General features: G+C 42.5%; 1 long non-coding RNA gene across 1 annotated transcript in view; it reads right to left on the reverse strand.

Moving 5' to 3' along the window:
* The window catches only part of LOC121819126 (uncharacterized), a 69716-nt gene that overhangs the window by 45524 nt on the left and 6282 nt on the right, over positions 1-17910 (reverse strand). The window contains exon 2 of the long non-coding RNA XR_006059343.2: positions 12624-12748. This is a non-coding gene — a long non-coding RNA (uncharacterized LOC121819126). The remainder of the gene's footprint in view (positions 1-12623; positions 12749-17910) is intronic.

Genomic DNA, 17910 nt, shown 5'->3' on the forward strand with positions numbered 1-17910 from the left:
TCCTGTAAGGAGGCAGATGTGAGCACATCTGGGATACAAAAACCCCACCTCCCTCCCTAATATTCTAGTGGAGGAGACAGCCTCTCACGTTCAACTGTTTACGTCTCACTTGGTCTCCCCGTCTCAACTGACGGAAACTCCACCCTTCCAGTTGCTCGTTAGCGTCAGCCACACTTTCCAGCTCATCAGTGTGAGTCTGATGCTCCAGAATCAGACTCCATCTCCTCCCTTTCACTGTTGCTTGGCTGAGCCACCACAAACTCCTGCTGGGGTTTCTGCAAAAACCTCTACCTGCCCTCAATTCTACCCCTGCCCCCACCTATAATTTATTCTGAACCCAGAAACCCCAGTGATCCTTTTAAAAGAAATTAGAACACATCACTCTCTACTCAAAGCCATGTGATCGCTCCTCATTTCACTCAGAATAAAAACTGAAGCTTGACTACCCAGCATCACCTGCACCTCCTCCCTTACTTGTCCTCACTCACACTGGCTTTCAACATACCAGGCCCACTCCTGCCCAGGACCTTTGTACCGACATCTGGAGTGCTCTTTCCCCAGTTATCTGTAAGGCTCGCTCTTCATCTTCTTCAAGTCTTTCTAGATGGCTTCTTCTCAGTGAGACCTACTCTGACCACACTAAAACATTTTTTTAAAACAACTTTAACAATATTTATTAATTTGGCTGTGACGGGTCTTAATTGTGACGTGAGACACCTTCGTTGCGGTGTGCAGCTTCTCTAGCTGCTCCACGGCATGTGAATTCTTAATTCCCTGACCAGGGATCAAACCTGTGTCCCCTACGATGGAGGGCAGATTCTTAACTACTGGACCACCAGGGAATTCCCTAAAACATTAAAAAAAATATTTATCTGTTTATTTATTTGGCTGTGCCAGGTCTTGGCTGTGGTGCAAAGGATCTTTCGTCTTGGCAGGCAGGATCTAGTTCCCTGACAGGGGATCAGACCCAAGTCTCCTGCATTGGAGCATGAGGTCTTAGCCACTGGACCAGGAGGTAAGTTCCCATACTAAAACATTTGAAAACAGCTTACCCCTTGGCGCCCCAGATTCCCTTATCTTTTTTCCTACTTTTTCTTTTTCCAAAGCACTTATCAGCATTTATTATACTATATAATTATATGTTTTGTTTACTGTTGATGGTTTGTTTTTTTTTCCCCCACCAGAGTGTAAGCTGCACAAAGGTAGCTATTGTTGTCTATTTTGTCTACATGGTTGGTATTCAATGAATATTTCCCGAATGAAGACAATCCTGCCTTGAAGACAGGGAGATGGGATTGCTCCCTGGACCATAAGCGCCTTGAAGATAGGGCCATGTTGGAATCAGTGTGCTCTTCAGAGTGGAGACTGTTGAATACTTGTTGAATCTCGTTAGTTGAATTGAGCCAGAGACAAAACTAGGCATCTCCTTCGGATGGTCCTAAAGGAAGTGACCGTTTATAGGCCCCTCTTACCACTTGCTTGGGCGCGATGCCTCCAGGAATCTGCTCCTGTCTGTTTCTCCACCCGCCAGAATTTCACTCTTAAGAAAACCTCCACACCAGACCCCTCTGCTTTCTGACAGCACTGCCCCTGAACCTCTGCAGTCACATGTTAAGGGGAACTATGACCCAGAAAACAGGGGTAGGGTCAGAAGTCTGAAAAGAGAGGACGGATGTGTTCTGCATTGTTCCTTGGATCAGAGCTCGGGCCAGTGGACTTCCCTGGTGGTCCGATGGCTAAGACTCTATGCTTCCAGTGCAGGGGGCCTGGGTTTGATCCCTGGTCGGGGAACTAGATCCCACATGTCACAACTAAAACCAGGTGAAGCTAAATAAATTAATTTAAAAAATTTTTTTAATTCTTAAAAAACAAATGGGCCAACATGCTAAAACTGAAGGGAGACATATTATGTTCAGCATCAAGAAGCCTTAAAGCCCTGATCATGTAGAAAATGACTTCTTAAATTAGCAAGCCTCTCTTTAAGGGAAATGTTTAGGCAGAGACTAGATAGGCTAGGAAGGCTCTCAGGCGTATTGACACCCCAGGTCCAGTCTCCCTCAGAGATGTGGTGGTTCTGTGGCGCTGAGAGAGCATCAGATGTTTGTGACCTTAGGTAGTATATTTCTCTTTGTGAAGGACTTATTACCAGTGTCTATTTTACTGTAATTCTTCTTTAAATTTATCTTTTGGCCAAGCCACATGGCACATGGGATCTTAACTCCCTGACCAGGGATTGGGCCCATAGCCCCTGCACTGGAAGTATAGAGTCTTACTTAACCCTCGGGCCACCAGAGAAGTCCCCTCACCATCATCATGTAGTCACTCACTCTTGTCCCATTCTTTGTGACTCCATGGACTGAAGCCCACCAGGCTCCTCTGTCCATGGGGATTCTCCAGGCAAGAATACTGGAGTGGGGTGCCATGATCTCCTCCAAGGGATCTTCCTGACTCAGGGGTTGAACCCTTGTCTCCCACACTGCAGGCAGAAGGGCAGTGACTGTCCGCATATTTTACTGTAATTCTTGATTAAAAGTGCAAATTTCCTGGCAGTAACTTACTAGCACCATAGTGTTTACAAACACTGCCCTATCCACCCTCCCTAACCCAAGGTCAGGGCTATTTAACACCCTGGTCCAGCCTCACTGCCTGGTGATTCAGTATCCCAGAATCATTAGATATACAGCTTGTTTACTTCCTATTTACTGCTCAACCAGTTTTGATCTACAAAACGAACTTACCTCTTCTCTTCAGTTAACGACTGAACCTGGTATCATTATTGAGTAGCCCTTTAAAGAGTATAATAATAAAGTTGTTGGGAGAAAAAAAGCGAATCTCTTTCACACTTTTAACACTGATCCTGAGAACATAAAGCATTGTGTGATATCTAAAAGAGAATGTGGAAAGATCTGCAAGATAAAGGGAGAAAGAATATATTCAAATCATAGACTTAGAGGTAGAATCCAAGCTGCTCATTTTGGAAGAAAAGGACAATGAAGCCTGGGGTTCAGCGTTCTTGTTCAGGGTCTTCTGAGCCTTAGCTCTTCTGTGCTCCCACCACAGTTTATTTCTCTTTCTCCTTCCACCTCTACCTAGTTCCCTAGCCTCCAAAATTATATTCTCCCACACTCTTCTAAGGGGCATCCCTGGTGGCTCAGATGGTAAGCAATCTGCCTGCAATGCGGGAGACCCGGATTCGATCCCTGGGTTGGGAAGATCCTTTGGAGAAGAGAATGGCAACCCACTCCAGTATTCTAGCCTGGAGAATTCCATGGAGAAGTCCATGAGGTCGCAGAGTCAGACACAACTGAGCAACTAAGGCTTTCACGTTCTTAACAACAATCAAAGCACAAAGAAAAAGTTAACTGTTCAGAGAATCAAACTACAATGTTTAAATTACATCCATTTCAAGGTTCCCCTAAACTTGGGGTGCTGTTTCCCTATTAACCAACATCAGGGATTTTCCGAAGGCTGATGGAAGGCCTTAAGCACTTATGTAAGGCGTACATCTTGTGCACATGTGATAAGGTGCACATGTGAAAATGATATTGCTCAGTTTCGCCTGCTGAAAAACTGAAAACAATGAAAAAATTTTGAAAAGATTTTATAGTTGTAACAGTAGCTGTGGACCTTTGGCATGTCATTTAGCCCCTGGGGAACACAAACTTCCTCTTCTGTAAACCACAAGAACTCAAAGATCGTGGCCTAAGTCAGGTTCTCTGTGAAACGCAAACCTTATAGGGTTGTTGGGAGAATTAAATAAGAGCAATATTCAGTTCAGTTCAGTCACTCAGTCATGTCCGACTCTTTGTGACCCCATGGACTACAGCACGCCAGGCCTCCCTGTCCATCACCAATTCCTGGAGTTCACTCAAACTCATGTCCATTCAGTCGGTGATGTCATCCAACCATCTCATCCTCTGCCGTCCCCTTCTCCCACCTTCAGTCTTTCCCAGCATCAGGGTCTTTTCCAATGAGTCAGTTCTTTGTATCAGGTGGCCGAAGTAGTGGAGTTTCAGTTTCAGCATCAGTCCTTCCAATGACTATTCAGGACTGATCTCCTTGGAGTCCAAGGGACTCTCAAGAGTCTTCTCCAACACCACAGTTCAAAAGCATCAATTCTTCGGCACTCAGCTTTCTTTATAGTCCAACTCTCACATCCATACATGACCACTGGGAAAATCATAGTTTTGACTAGACAGAACTTTGTTGGCAATATTCAGTTCAGTTCAGTTGCTCAGTCGTGTCCGACTCTTTGCAACCCTGTGAACTGCAGCACGCCAGGCCTCCCTGTCCATCACCAACTCCCGGAGTTCACCCAAACCCATGTGCATCGAGTCTGTGATGCCATCCAGCCATCTCATCCTCTGTCGTCCCCTTCTCTTCCTGCTCCCAATCCCTCCCAGCATCAGGGTCTTTTCCAATGAGTCAACTCTTCGCATGAGGTGGCCAAAGTATTGGAGTTTCAGTCTCAGCATCAGTCCTTCCAAGCAACATTAATTAAACCAGTTCCTGCCAAGCACTGGACTAAGTGTTTTCCTATGCACTGTTTAAATCTCTACAACATCCCTAAGAATAAGATATTACTACATTTTTTTACATATAATTTTTTGGCAACATTACATGACTTGGTAACCAAGGCCACCCAGCTAGTAGGGGGCCGCATGATTATCTCCTTGCCCTTGCTCGCTGTGGGTCATGAATAGACTATAAAGGGATATAGAAGTAGAGCTGCTATCTTTGAGACTGTGGAGGTGCCTAACATTCTCCTCTTGTCTTCTCCTACTGCTTGAATTCAAATAAGGGTGGAACTAAGTTCGGTCTTCTAGGGCAAGCTAGGGGGTGGGGAGAGTCATAGAAATAGCAGACAGAGATTTTCGGGAGCAGGGCAGTCCTGCGCAGGATACTGTGTCCTGCTGTGCAGGCAGTCAGGACCGGAGAGGTCACTGACCTATCGGACACGAGCTTCTGCTTCTTTGTCTTTCTCTCTCTCTCCGGCTTCTTCTTCTTTATTTATTTAAAAACTTTTTAATTTTTAAAATTAAAAATAGTTTAAAAGTTGAAGTATAATTGATTCCTTTTTCTTTTAAAGAAAGAATTTTTAAAAAAGCAAAAGAGAGGACGGGAAAGCAAGAGACTTTTATCAGCGAGCTGAGCCTCTAGATAAAATCTGTTTTCGTTTTCTCATTTGTAAAATTACTTAACGTCTGTAAACCTTGATCTCCCCATCTGTAAAAATGAAAATATCTTGCTGATGGAATTGTGGTAAGCATAAAATGAAATACGTGACAAGCACACAGACGCTTAACTAATGTTTCAATAAACATAATAATGATATATCTAAACCTAAATTCTGTCCATGCGTGCTCTATAAATACCATCTTGGTATATTTATTGCTTTTTTCATTGGTGGTGGCGGTGGTGATTTAGTCGCTAAGTCGCATCGACTTGGGATCCCGTGGACTGTAGCCTCACAGGCTCCTATGTCCAAGGCAAACGCGCAAACATATGGTAGCCAGTGTTAGAGCGCCCTCTGGTGGCTCTAATATCACAAGCTAAACCCACTATACAGACCTTGGCCTCTAAGGGCCGGGACCGGAAGGCTCTGCCTTACTTGCTGTTGACCCGCCTCCAGGCACCGAAAGGAGGGGAGCAGGGCAGAGTCCATGCTGCTGCAGGCGCTTCCATTAGAAAACGGTACCATTAACATGCAAAAATACTACATCGTATGCCATACACCTGAAACTGACCCAACATTGTAAACCACCAGGGAAGCCAACTATATTTAAGTTAAAGTTACCATCTGCTCATAATGATTAAGAATAATTCCCTTAGTCTGAGTTTGAGCCTTATGAAACTAGCTGCTATTCAGCCATTTATAATCTACAGAAATGTCGATTTCCTGTGACTGCACCTAATCATACTGCTAGATAGGGAGTATGCAGATCAAGAAGCAACAGTTAGAACTGAACATGGAATAAGCGACTGGTTCCAAATTGGGCAAGAGTACATCAAGGCTGTAATTGTCACTCTGCTTATTTAACTTATATGCAGAATACCTCATGTGAAACGCTGGACTGGGTGACTCACAAGGTGGAGTCAAGATTGCCAGCAGAAATAGCCACAACCTCAGATATGTAGATGAAACCACTTTAATGGCAGAAAGTGAAGAGAAACTAAAGAGCCTCTTTTCTTTTTTTCTTTCAAATATTTATTCAGCTGCACTGGATCTTAGTTGCACCATGTGGGATCTAGTTTCTGACCAGGGATCAACCCTAGCCCCCTACCTTGGGAGCTCAAAGTTTTAGCCGCTGGACCACCAGAGAAGTCCCTAAAGAGCCTCTTGATGAAGATGAAAGAGGAGAGTGAAAAGACTGGCTTAAAACTTAACATTCAAAAAACGAAGATCATGGCATCCAGTCCCATAAGTTCAGTTCAGTCGCCCAGTCATGTCTGACTCTTTGTGACCCCATGGACTGCAGCATGCCAGGCTTCCTTGTCCATCACCAACTTCTGGGGCTTATTCAAAGTTGTGCCCATTGCGTCGGTGATGTCATAGAACCATCTCATCCTCTGTCGTCCCCTTTTCCTCCTGCCCTCAATCTTTCCCAGGATCAGGGTCTTTTCCAATGAGTTGGTTCTTTGAGTCAGGTGGCCAAAGTATTGGAGTTTCAGCTTCAGCATCAGTCCTCCCAATGAACATTCAGGACTGATTTCCTTTAGGATTGACTGGCTGAATCTCCTTGCAGTCCAAGAGACTCTCAAGAGTCTTCTCCAACACCACAGTTCAAAAGCATCAATTCTTCGGCACTCAGCTTTCTTTAAAGTCCAACTCTCATATCTATACATGACTACTGGAAAAATCATAGCTTTGATCTGACTAGACAGATCTTTGTTAGTAAATAATGTCTCTGCTTTTTAATATGCTCTCTTGGTTGGTCATAGCTTTTCCTCCAAGGAGCAAGCATCTTTTAACTTCATGGCTGCAGTCACCATCTGCAGTGATTTTGGAGCCCCCCAAAATAAAGTCTCTCATCGTTTCCATTGTTTCCCCATCTATTTGTCATGAAGTGATGGGACTGGATGCCATGATGTTAGTTTTCTGAATGTTGAGCTTTAAGCCAACTTTTTCACTCTCCTATTTCACGTTCATCAAGAGGCTCTTTAGTTCTTCTTTGCTTTCTGCCATTAAGGTGGTGTCATCTGCATATCAGAGGTTATTGATATTTCTCCCGGCAATCTTGATTCCAGCTTGTGCTTCTTCCAGCCCACCATTTCTCATGATGTCCTCTGCATAAAAGTTAAATAAGCAGGGTGACAATATACAGCCTTGATGTACTCCTTTCCCAATCGTCCCATCAATTCATGACAAATAGATAGGGAAAAGTGGAAGCAGTTACAGATTTTATTTTCTTGAGCTCCAAAATCACTGCAGATGGTGAAGGCAGCCATGAAATTAAAAGACTCTTGCTCTTTGGGAAAAAAAGCTATGACAAACCTCAACAGTGTATTAAAAAGCAGAGACATCATTTTACTGACAAAGGTCTGTCTAGTCAAGGCTATGGTCTTTCTAGTGGTCATGTATGGATGTGAGAGATGGACCACAAAGAAGACTGAGCACTAAGAATTGGTGCTTTTGAACTGTGGTTTGGAGAAGACTCTTGAGAGTCCCTTGGCCTGCAAGGAGATTCAACCAGGCCATCCTAAAGGAGATCAATCCTGAATATTCAATGGAAGGACACTGTCCACCTGAAGGGAAGAGCCAACTCATCGGAAAAGACCTGGATGCTGGGACAGAATGAGGGCAGGAGGAAAAGGGGTGAGAGAGGGTGAGATGGTTGGATGGCATCACCAACACAATGGACGCGAGTTTGAGCAAACTCAGGGAGATAGTGAAGGACAGGGAAGCCTGGTGTGCTGCAGTCAATGGGGTCACAACTTACTGACTGAACAACAGAGGGGGAGTAATTCAAAATCAGAGTGTATCATTTAAAATGCTGAAAACAAAGGAAATGAGACACAGCAACTTTAAGAATGACGTTGTGCCCTGTGGAAGCTAGAGCTGAAAGAGGAACAGACAACCTCTCCTCAGGGATTTTAATGATGGGCTGTTTTACTGAAGCCCTAAAAATTCTCTAGCCTCGTTCATTCTTAAATCCCATCCTTACCTGCATCAGAAGCACAGGTGGTGGTGGGCTGCTGTACCCCACTTTTCTGCTAGTTCACTCAGACCTTCCGTTTCTTCCCTTACTTTGGGAAAAGATACACTTTCAGAGCCTCAAGGGGACAAGTGACTGTGAAGCCTACATCTTCTGTGTAACCCTTCTGAGAATGACCAGATATCAGGGGTGGGAGATCACAGAATCACTACTTCTCTGAGTCCTGACTTTACTAATTACAGTTTTGGAAAACTGGAAGAGGTTCGGCCATTCAATCATTTCCCCAAGTCACTCACCAAATCTCAAACTTTTATGCAGTCTCCTGCCCATTGTATTGTGTTCAAAATTTGTTCTTGGTGTTTGTAAAGGCTGAGTCCCTTAAGATTTGGTGAGTGAGATGGAAAAATGCTTGTCTGGTTGGGTCTGTTCCATCCACTATCTTTCAAAGCCCTCAGCATATCAAAAAGCAGTTGCAAGACAAGAGTGAGTGAGAGAATAATTATATTGGTTCTGGGTCAAATTCTATAGCTTTTAGGTAATTTTGCTTGAAATAATTTTCTTAAGGGTCTCCACAGAATTGAAACCATTCTGAAGTTTATCCCTCAGTTCACTTCAGTTCAGTCGCTCAATCGTGTCCAACTCTTTGCAACCCCATGAATCGCAGCACCCCTGGCCTCCCTGTCCATCACCAACTCCCGGAGTTCACTCAGACTCACGTCCATCGAGTCCGTGATGCCATCCAGCCATCTCATCTCTGTCGTTCCCTTCTCCTCCTGCCCCCAATCCTTCCCAGCATCAAAGTCTTTTCCAATGAGTCAACTCTTCGCATGAGGTGGCCAAAGTATTGGAGTTTCAGCTTTAGCATCATTCCTTCCAAAGAAATCCCAGGGTTGATCTCCTTCAGAATGGACTGGTTGGATCTCCTTGCAGGCCAAGGGACTCTCAAGAGTCTTCTCCAACACCACAGTTCAAAAGCATCAATTCTTCGGCGCTCAGCCTTCTTCACAGTCCAACTCTCACATCCATACATGACCACAGGAAAAACCATAGCCTTGACTAGATGGACCTTAGTCGGCAAAGTAATGTCTCTGCTTTTGAATATGCTATCTAGGTTGGTCATAACTGTTCTTCCAAGGAGTAAGCATCTTTTAATTCCATGGCTGCAATCACCATCTGCAGTGATTCTGGAGCCCCAAAAATAAAGTCTGACACTGTTTCCCCAACTATTTCCCATGAAGTGATGGGACCAGATGCCATGATCTTCATTTTCTGAATGTTGAGCTTTTAGCCAACTTTTTCACTCTCCTCTTTCACTTTCATCAAGAGGCTTTTTAGTTCCTCTTCACTTTCTGCCATAAGGGTGGTGTCATCTGCATATCTGAGTTATTGATATTTCTCCCGGCAATCTTGATTCCAGCTTGTGTTTCTTCCAGTCCAGCACTTCTCATGATGTACTCTGCATAAAAGTTAAATAAGCAGGGTGACAATATACAGCCTTGACGTACTCCTTTTCCTATTTGGAACCAGTCTGTTGTTCCATGTCCAGTTCTAACTGTTGCTTCCTGACCTGCATATAGATTTCTCAAGAGGCAGGTCAGGTGGTCTGGTATGCCCATCTCTTTCAGAATTTTCCACCGTTTATTGTGATCCACACAGTCAAAGGCTTTGGCATAGTCAATAAAGCAGAAATAGATGTTTTTCTGGAATTCTCTTGCTTTTCCATGATCCAGCGGATGTTGGCAATTTGATCTCTGGTTCCTCTGCCTTTTCTAAAACCAGCTTGAACATCAGGAAGTTCATGGTTCACGTATTGCTGAAGCCTGGCTTGGAGAATTTTGAGCATTACTTTACTAGCATGTGAGATGAGTGCAATTGTGCGGTAGTTTGAGCATTCTTTGGCATTGCCTTTCTTTGGGATTGGAATGAAAACTGACCTTTTCCAGTCCTGTGGCCATTGCTGAGTTTTCCAAATTTGCTGTCATATTGAGTGCAGCACTTTGACAGCATCATCTTTCAGGGTTTGAAATAGTTCAACTGGAATGCCATCACCTCCACTAGCTTTGTTCATAGTGATGCTTTCTAAGGCCCACTTGATTTTATCCCTCTAGCAGTGGCCAAAGATTATAGCATCACCTTCCAAAAGGTTAATATCCTGAGAGATTGTCAGAACTCAGAATCCTGTAAATGACTTTGAAACCATCGCATTGATCATATAGCAGGTTTAAAACCCCTGAGAGGGAATTCCCTGGAAGTCCAGGGGTTGTTAAGACCTATGTCTTCCAATGCAGTGGGTACCAGTTCAATCCCTGATCAGGGAACTAAGATCTCACATGCCTCATACCCAAAAACAAAACAAAACAAAAACAATATTGCAACAAAATCAATAAGAACTTCTAAAATGGTCCACATAAAAAAAACCTTAGGGAAAAAAAAAAACTCATGAGGAAAGCTAAATATAGTATCAAACCCCAATTCAAATCTCAGGAATAGATTGGTTAGGTAGAATTTTAAAACAATCTATTATATTGGATATGCCTTCTGAAAAGAAAAAATATTCAAAACTGAATTTAATTCTCATCACCTCCTGTGAAGTATACATTATGCCCTAGATGTATATGCAGGAAATGATATGCTAGGTGGTATTCCCAGTTGGGGGCATTCTTACTTTAATATAGAGAAATTTTATACTTAGCCTGTTGGGAGGCCATTTTTCACATCTTCTGCTTTGGCTCTATCCAGCAAACCAAATCTGGAACTCCCCAGAACGTCAACTTTTAAATCTTAAATTCTACAGTTTAAAAATAAGTGAACTAGGGACTTCCCTAGTGGTTAAGACTTTACCTTCCAATGCTGGGGTGCAGGTTTGATCCCTGATTGGGGAGCTGAGATCTCACATGCTTTATAGCCAAAAACCCAAAAAATACAAAACAGAAACAATATTGTAACAAATTCAAGAAAGACTTTAAAAATGGTCCACAAAAAATTTTTTAATTAAACTAAGATCAAAAATCAAATTACTTTATAATTATGTAAAGCTTTTAGAGCCACGTAGGATTGCTCAGTGTTACTTTTTTAAAATGTATATAACAAGTATATGAATTAGTCAGCATTGGTAGTTCAGGTACCTTTTGAGAAACTTTCTAAAGAATTTGTTTAAACCTTACACTTGAACTCTACTTTTTTTTTTTTCAAGCCGAACAAGTATATATTTGTTCTCCCTAGAGCCTCTCACAATACCTCTATTATTCTCTGTGCTCACTCCAAAGTCATCCTATTAAATTACAAACTGCCTCCCTAATCCAAGCTTTTCTTTTGGAGATGAAGGCATTTTCTTAAATTAGTTTTAAAGCTGGTGCAACTCTGCAGGAACTCCAATCGACTCCCTTGTAAAAGTCCCATCGGTCTCTAGTTAAAATGAAGCCATCAGTTTGCCAGACAAGCTATTATTCATGCCCTTTACTGACTCCCCATTCATTCCTTATGCCCCTGCCAAGTGTAATTAAATTGAATAGAAATTTAACAGATGTGAGAGCCACACATGCTGAACAAACTCATCACAGCAGCTATGAGTGCTCTGATCAAGACTTAACTTTGTTAGGGGAAAAGCAAGTGGCAAAAATCACTGATCTGTTCTTTTGTGCTCAGCATTGGTCAGGGGGCTGTACAAAATCTGTCTTTTGGCCCCAGGCTGAATAATAACTTCAGACACATGTAAAGGAAAGACGTATACTGTTGCCTGACTTCAGTAATCCTATTCAGACATGAAAATGAACTCCCAGAAATCAAGAAGACACTTAAAGGTCATTTCATGCCACTGCCCCCAACTTTCTGGGGTGGGGAGGAAAGATGACTTTTAAAGAAAAATCTTGAAAGGTCAGGAGAGAAGATGCTAGAAATAGTCAAGGTAGCAGAGGAGTAGGCTTCACTGCTCGTGGTACCCCCTTTCTTTCGGAAACCTCAGCAAACCAGGGAAAACAGTGAGGAGGGAGGTCTGCCAGAAACCAGGCTGAGGACCTATCAAAAGTAGATCTCGACCAGCTAGTTGGAGATCCTGGCTTTAACAGAACCAGTAAAAAATGATGGATTCCTGAGGCTCCTTATCAGATGTAGAGACAACCAACACACTCATTCAAAGTTCAAGTCCCATCGTCAGTTGGCAGCGAGTACACCTGTCAGCCAGACCTCATCCTAAACATGGACTAACAATGGTACAGATTGACGCCTTGCATCTTTTCCAAAATCTGTTGGATAAACTATTAGCACATTCTATCCTATTATTTCTAGGATCACAACCCACGGTTAAGCTTCCGATGCAACAGAAGAAAGAGTCATGGCAAAGAATAAACACGAGTTAGCACTTAAGAAGACACACAGGTAAGCCATGGGGGTAAGGAGCCCATTCTCTTGGCATTCAAGTGATGGCACAGCCCCCAGTTCAGAACACTGCAAGCACTGTGTAGCACCTACCTGAGGGTTGTTTTGGCTTGAGTGTCTTATTTCACAAATGGGCATACCGCTTGGTAATTTCCCATTTTGTGGATAATCCAGATGTACCAGGTCTTGGCAGTAAGAATGACATATGTATTTACCCTCTGAAAGAGAAAGTACAGGAGGTTCTTGATTAGAGGTACGTAAATGTCCATCTGATGGGCACATGGAAATTTAAGCCTCTCAATCAAAACCCAGTATCTGATGTGGAGCAATGGAGACATGTGCTGTGTAGGGCCTATTGTTTCATAGTGGTATGCTGAGCCATTTATAAAAACCCGGCCTTCTCTGAAATCCAAACATGATACCAGTGAATACATTTCACAAAGACAGATTAGACTACTATCAATGTCATTTTCACAATTTAAAAACTGAGATAAAATTCACATAATATGAAATTCACCACTGATGGCTTAAATAATTAAATATACATATATAATAAGACACGACACCATAAAACTCATAGAAGAGAACATAAGCAAAACATTCTCTGAAAATAGGCAAAACATAAATTGTAGCAATGTTTTCTTAGTTTAGTCTCCCAAGGCAATAGAAATAAAATAAGAAATAAACAAATGGGACCTAACCAAACTTACCAGTTTATGCACAGCAAAGGAAACCATCAACAAAATGAAAAGACAATCTACTGACTCAGAAAATATTTGCAAATGATGTCAGTAGACAAGGGCTTGCTGCTGCTGCTGCTGCTGCTGCTGCTAAGTCGCTTCAGTTGTGTCCAACTCTGTGTGACCCCATAGACGGCAGCCCACCAGGCTCCCCCGTCCCTGGGATTCTCCAGGCAAGAACACTGGAGTGGGTTGCCATTTCCTTCTCCAATGCATGAAAGTGAAAAGTGAAAGTGAAGTCGCTCAGTCCTGTCTGACCCTCAGTGACCCCATGGACTGCAGTTTTCCAGGCTCCTCCATCCATGGGATTTTCCAGGCAAGAGTACTGGAGTGGGGTGCCATTGCCTTCTCCGAGACAAGGGCTTAATTTCCAAAATATACAAATAGCTCATAAAATCCAACAACAAAAAACAAACAACTCAACCAAAAAGTGGGCAGATCTAAAGAGGCATTTCTCCAAAGAAGACATAGAGATGGCCATTGCAAACCAGGCCCACAATGAGGTGTCACCTCACACAGGTCAGAATGGCCATCAGTAAGAGTCTAGTCTCCAGATAATAAATGCTGGAGAGGTTGTGGACAAATAGGAATACTTTTCTTACTTTCTTATACTGTTGGTGGGAATGTAAATTGGTGCAGGCACTATGGAGAGCAGTATGGAAATTCCTCAAAACACTAAAAACAGAGTTGCCATATGATCCAGCAATCTCACTGCTGGGCACATGCCCAGATACAACTCTAATTTGAAAAGATACATGCACCCCTATGTTTATAGCAGCACTATTTACAATAACCAAGAAATGGAAATAACCTAAACGTCCACTGATGGATGAATGGATAAAGAAAACGTGGTACAAAATACATGGAATAGGGACTTCCCTGCTGGTCCAGTGGTTAACACCTCACCTTCCAATGCAGAGGGTGTAGGTTTGATCCCTAGTCGGGGAGCTAAGATCCCATATGCCCTATGGCCAAGAAACCAGGATATAAACAACATAAGCAATATTGTACAAATTCAATAAAGACTTAATTTCTAAAAAAAAAAAAAATGGAATATTACTCAGTCATAAAAAATAATGAAATGATGCCATTTGCAGCAACATGGTTGGATCTAGAGATGATCACACTAAGCCAAGTGAGAAACAGACAAATACCATATTATATCATTTATATCTGGAATCTAAAATACAATACAAGTGAACATATCTACAAAAGAGAGACAGACTTGCATACACAGAGAACAGACTTGTGGTGGCCAGTGGAGGAGGGGGTAAGGCAGGGAAGGGTCGGGAGTTTGGGGTTAGCAGACACAAGCTGTTATATACAGCCTGGATGAGCAACAAGGTCCTACTGTGTAGCACAGGGGACTATACTCAACACCCTGTGGCACGCTATTGATATAATGGGAAAGAACGTGAAAAAGAATTTATATGTATAACAGAGTCACTTTGCAAACACTTTGCTGTGTTTGCTGTAACACAATATTGTAAATCAACTATATGTCAATAAAAATTCACCATTTTAAAGAGTAGAAAGTTCAGGGAATTTCATGGAGTTCCAGGGGTTAGATTTGGTGCTTTAAATGCTGAGGGCCCACGTTCAATCCCTGGTAGGGGAATTATGATCCCTCCCAAAAGCTGCATGGTGTGGCCAAAAAAACAAATACAAATTAAAAAATAAAATTAAATGATTTTTAGTATAACCATAACATTGCACAGTAGTCACTATTATCTAATTGCAGAACATTTCTGTCATCCCAAGAACAAGCCCTCTACCTGTTAGCAGCCACTGCCCATTTCCTTCTTCCTCTAGCCCCTGGAAATCACTAATCTACTTTCTGTTCCTACAGATTAGTCTATTTTGGACATTTTGTTTTGACAGAATCATATAACATGTGGCCTTTTGTGTTTAGCTCCTTTCAAGGTCTATCCATATTGTAGCACATATCAGAACATTACTTATTGTTGAATATTTCACTGGCCGGAAGCCCACATTTTATCTATTCATCTGTTTCCATTCCTAGGAGAGGAATTGCCGGGATATATGGTAGTTCTGTATAATTTCTGAGGAACTCCCACACTGTTTTCCAATGTAAATCTCTCCAAAAGGTTTCTTTCAGCCAGATCACAACACATAGATAAGAACTTCTATAACTCTATTCACCAGCTAATAGACCTCTAAACAGTAGTCTAGTAATGAAACCCATTCAAGAGGCATCTTACATTATGAAATACTTAAGGGGCCTTATTATGAAGTAACTTTATCTGTGAAAGTAGTGTCCAGGCAAGAAGAACCTGGAGGGAAACACTGAGTGGGGCTCTACAGGTAGTTCTTCTTCTAGCCAAGGATACAGCAGCCTATATCATCATTATAAAAAATATTTTGTGTGCTGATGCCAGGATTAAACCTACTGGAGGGTAACAGGGACCTAGCTTTCCTAATGGCATCCAGAGGTGACCTAGAAGCCACAGTCTCTAGCGTCAGAGTCAACTAATTTGCAGGGACTTACTCTGCATGCTTGTCCACATTCTTTCAGCCATGCAACAAATGTTCATGTACTTCATTCCCCAGGCCTGGTGGACAGTTCAGTACACAGCCATAGAGGACCAGTCTTTGCCCTCAGTGTGAGAAACGGATAAGAAATGAGCTACACAACACAGTGTGGCAAACACAACAGCAGCATGGAGTTGGGGTCAGGACAGATCCTAAGGCAGCCTTTGAAAGCCAAGGAAAGCTCCTAGGGGAGGTGGTACTTGAGGTGATGTGGTCTAGGAATTAGGCAATTGGCACTGGAGGAGGTGAGAGAGGACAACTCAAGCAGAAGAAGCATCATATCTATGCAAGTGATGGAGGCTGGACAGAGAAAGTGCTGCTGGCCCTGGGACTACCTTTAGGAAAGCTGCGAGGTAGGATGACTTCTCCATCTTTGGCTGCAAAGAATATAATCAATCTGATTTCAGTGTTGACCATATGGTGATGTCCATGGGTAGAGTCTTCTCTTGTGTTGTTGGAAGAGGGTATTTGCTATGACCAGTGCATTTTCTTGGCAAAACTCTATTAGTCTTCGCCCTGCTTCATTCTGCATTCCAAGGCCAAATTTGCCTGTTACTCCAGGTGTTTCTTGACTTCCTACTTTTGCATTCCAGTCCCTTATAATGAAAAGGACGTCTTTTTGGGGTGTTAGTTCTAAAAGGTCTTGTAGGTCTTCATAAAACCGTTCAACTTCAGTTTCTTCAGCGTTACTGGTTAGGGCATAGACTTGGATAACTGTGATATTGAATGGTTTGCCTTGGAGACGAACAGAGATCATTCTGTCGTTTTTGAGATTGCATCCAAGTACTGCATTTCGGACTCTTTTGTTGACCATGATGGCTAATCCATTTCTTCTGAGGGATTCCTGCCCGCAGTAGTAGATATAATGGTCATCCGAGTTAAATTCACCCATTCCAGTCCATTTTAGTTCGCTGATTCCTAGAATGTCAACGTTCACCCTTGCCATCTCTTGTTTGACCACTTCCAATTTGCCTTGATTCATGGACCTGACATTCCAGGTTCCTATGCAATATTGCTCTTTACAGCATCGGACCTTGCTTCTATCACCAGTCACATCCACAACTGGGTATTGTTTAGCTTTGGCTCCATCCCTTCATTCTTTCTGGAGTTATTTCTCCACTGAACTCCAGTAGCATATTGGGCACCTAATGACCTGGGCCAAAGATGGAGAAGCTCTATACAGTCAACAAAAACAAGTCCAGGAGCTGACTGTGGCTCAGATCATGAACTCCTTATTGCCAAATTCAGACTGAAATTGAAGAAAGTAGGGAAAACCGCTAGACCATTCAGGTATGACCTAAATCAAATCCCTTATGATTATACAGTGGAAGTGAGAAATAGATTTAAGGGCCTAGATCTGATAGATAGAGTGCCTGATGAACTATGGAATGAGGTTCATGACATTGTACAGGAGACAGGGATCAAGACCATCCCCATGGAAAAGAAAGACAAAAAAGCAAAATGGCTGTCTGAGGAGGCCTTACAAATAGCTGTGAAAAGAAGAGAGATGAAAAGCAAAAGAGAAAAGGAAAGATATAAGCATCTGAATGCAGAGTTCCAAAGAATAGCAAGAAGAGATAAGAAAGCCTTCTTCAGCAATCAGTGCAAAGAAATAGAGGAAAACAACAGAATGGGAAAGACTAGAGATCTCTTCAAGAAAATTAGAGATACCAAGGGAATATTTCATGCAAAGATGGGCTTGATAAAGGACAGAAATGGTCTGGACCTAACAGAAGCAGAAGATATTAAGAAGAGGTGGCAAGAATACACAGAAGAACTGTACAAAAAATATCTTCATGACCCAGATAATCATGATGATGTGATCACTCACCTAGAGCCAGACATCTTGGAATGTGAAGTCAAGTGGGCCTTAGAAAGCATCACTATGAACAAAGCTAGTAGAGGTGATGGAATTCCAGTTGAGCTATTTCAAATCCTGAAAGATGATGCTGTGAAAGTGCTGCACTCAATATGCCAGCAAATTTGGAAAACTCAGCAGTGGCCACAGGAATGGAAAAGGTCAGTTTTCATTCCAATTCCAAAGAAAGGCAATGCAAAAGAATGCTCAAACTACTGCACAATTGCAC

This window comes from Ovis aries, chromosome 3, assembly GCF_016772045.2.
Source record: "Ovis aries strain OAR_USU_Benz2616 breed Rambouillet chromosome 3, ARS-UI_Ramb_v3.0, whole genome shotgun sequence".
NCBI lineage: Eukaryota > Metazoa > Chordata > Mammalia > Artiodactyla > Bovidae > Ovis > Ovis aries.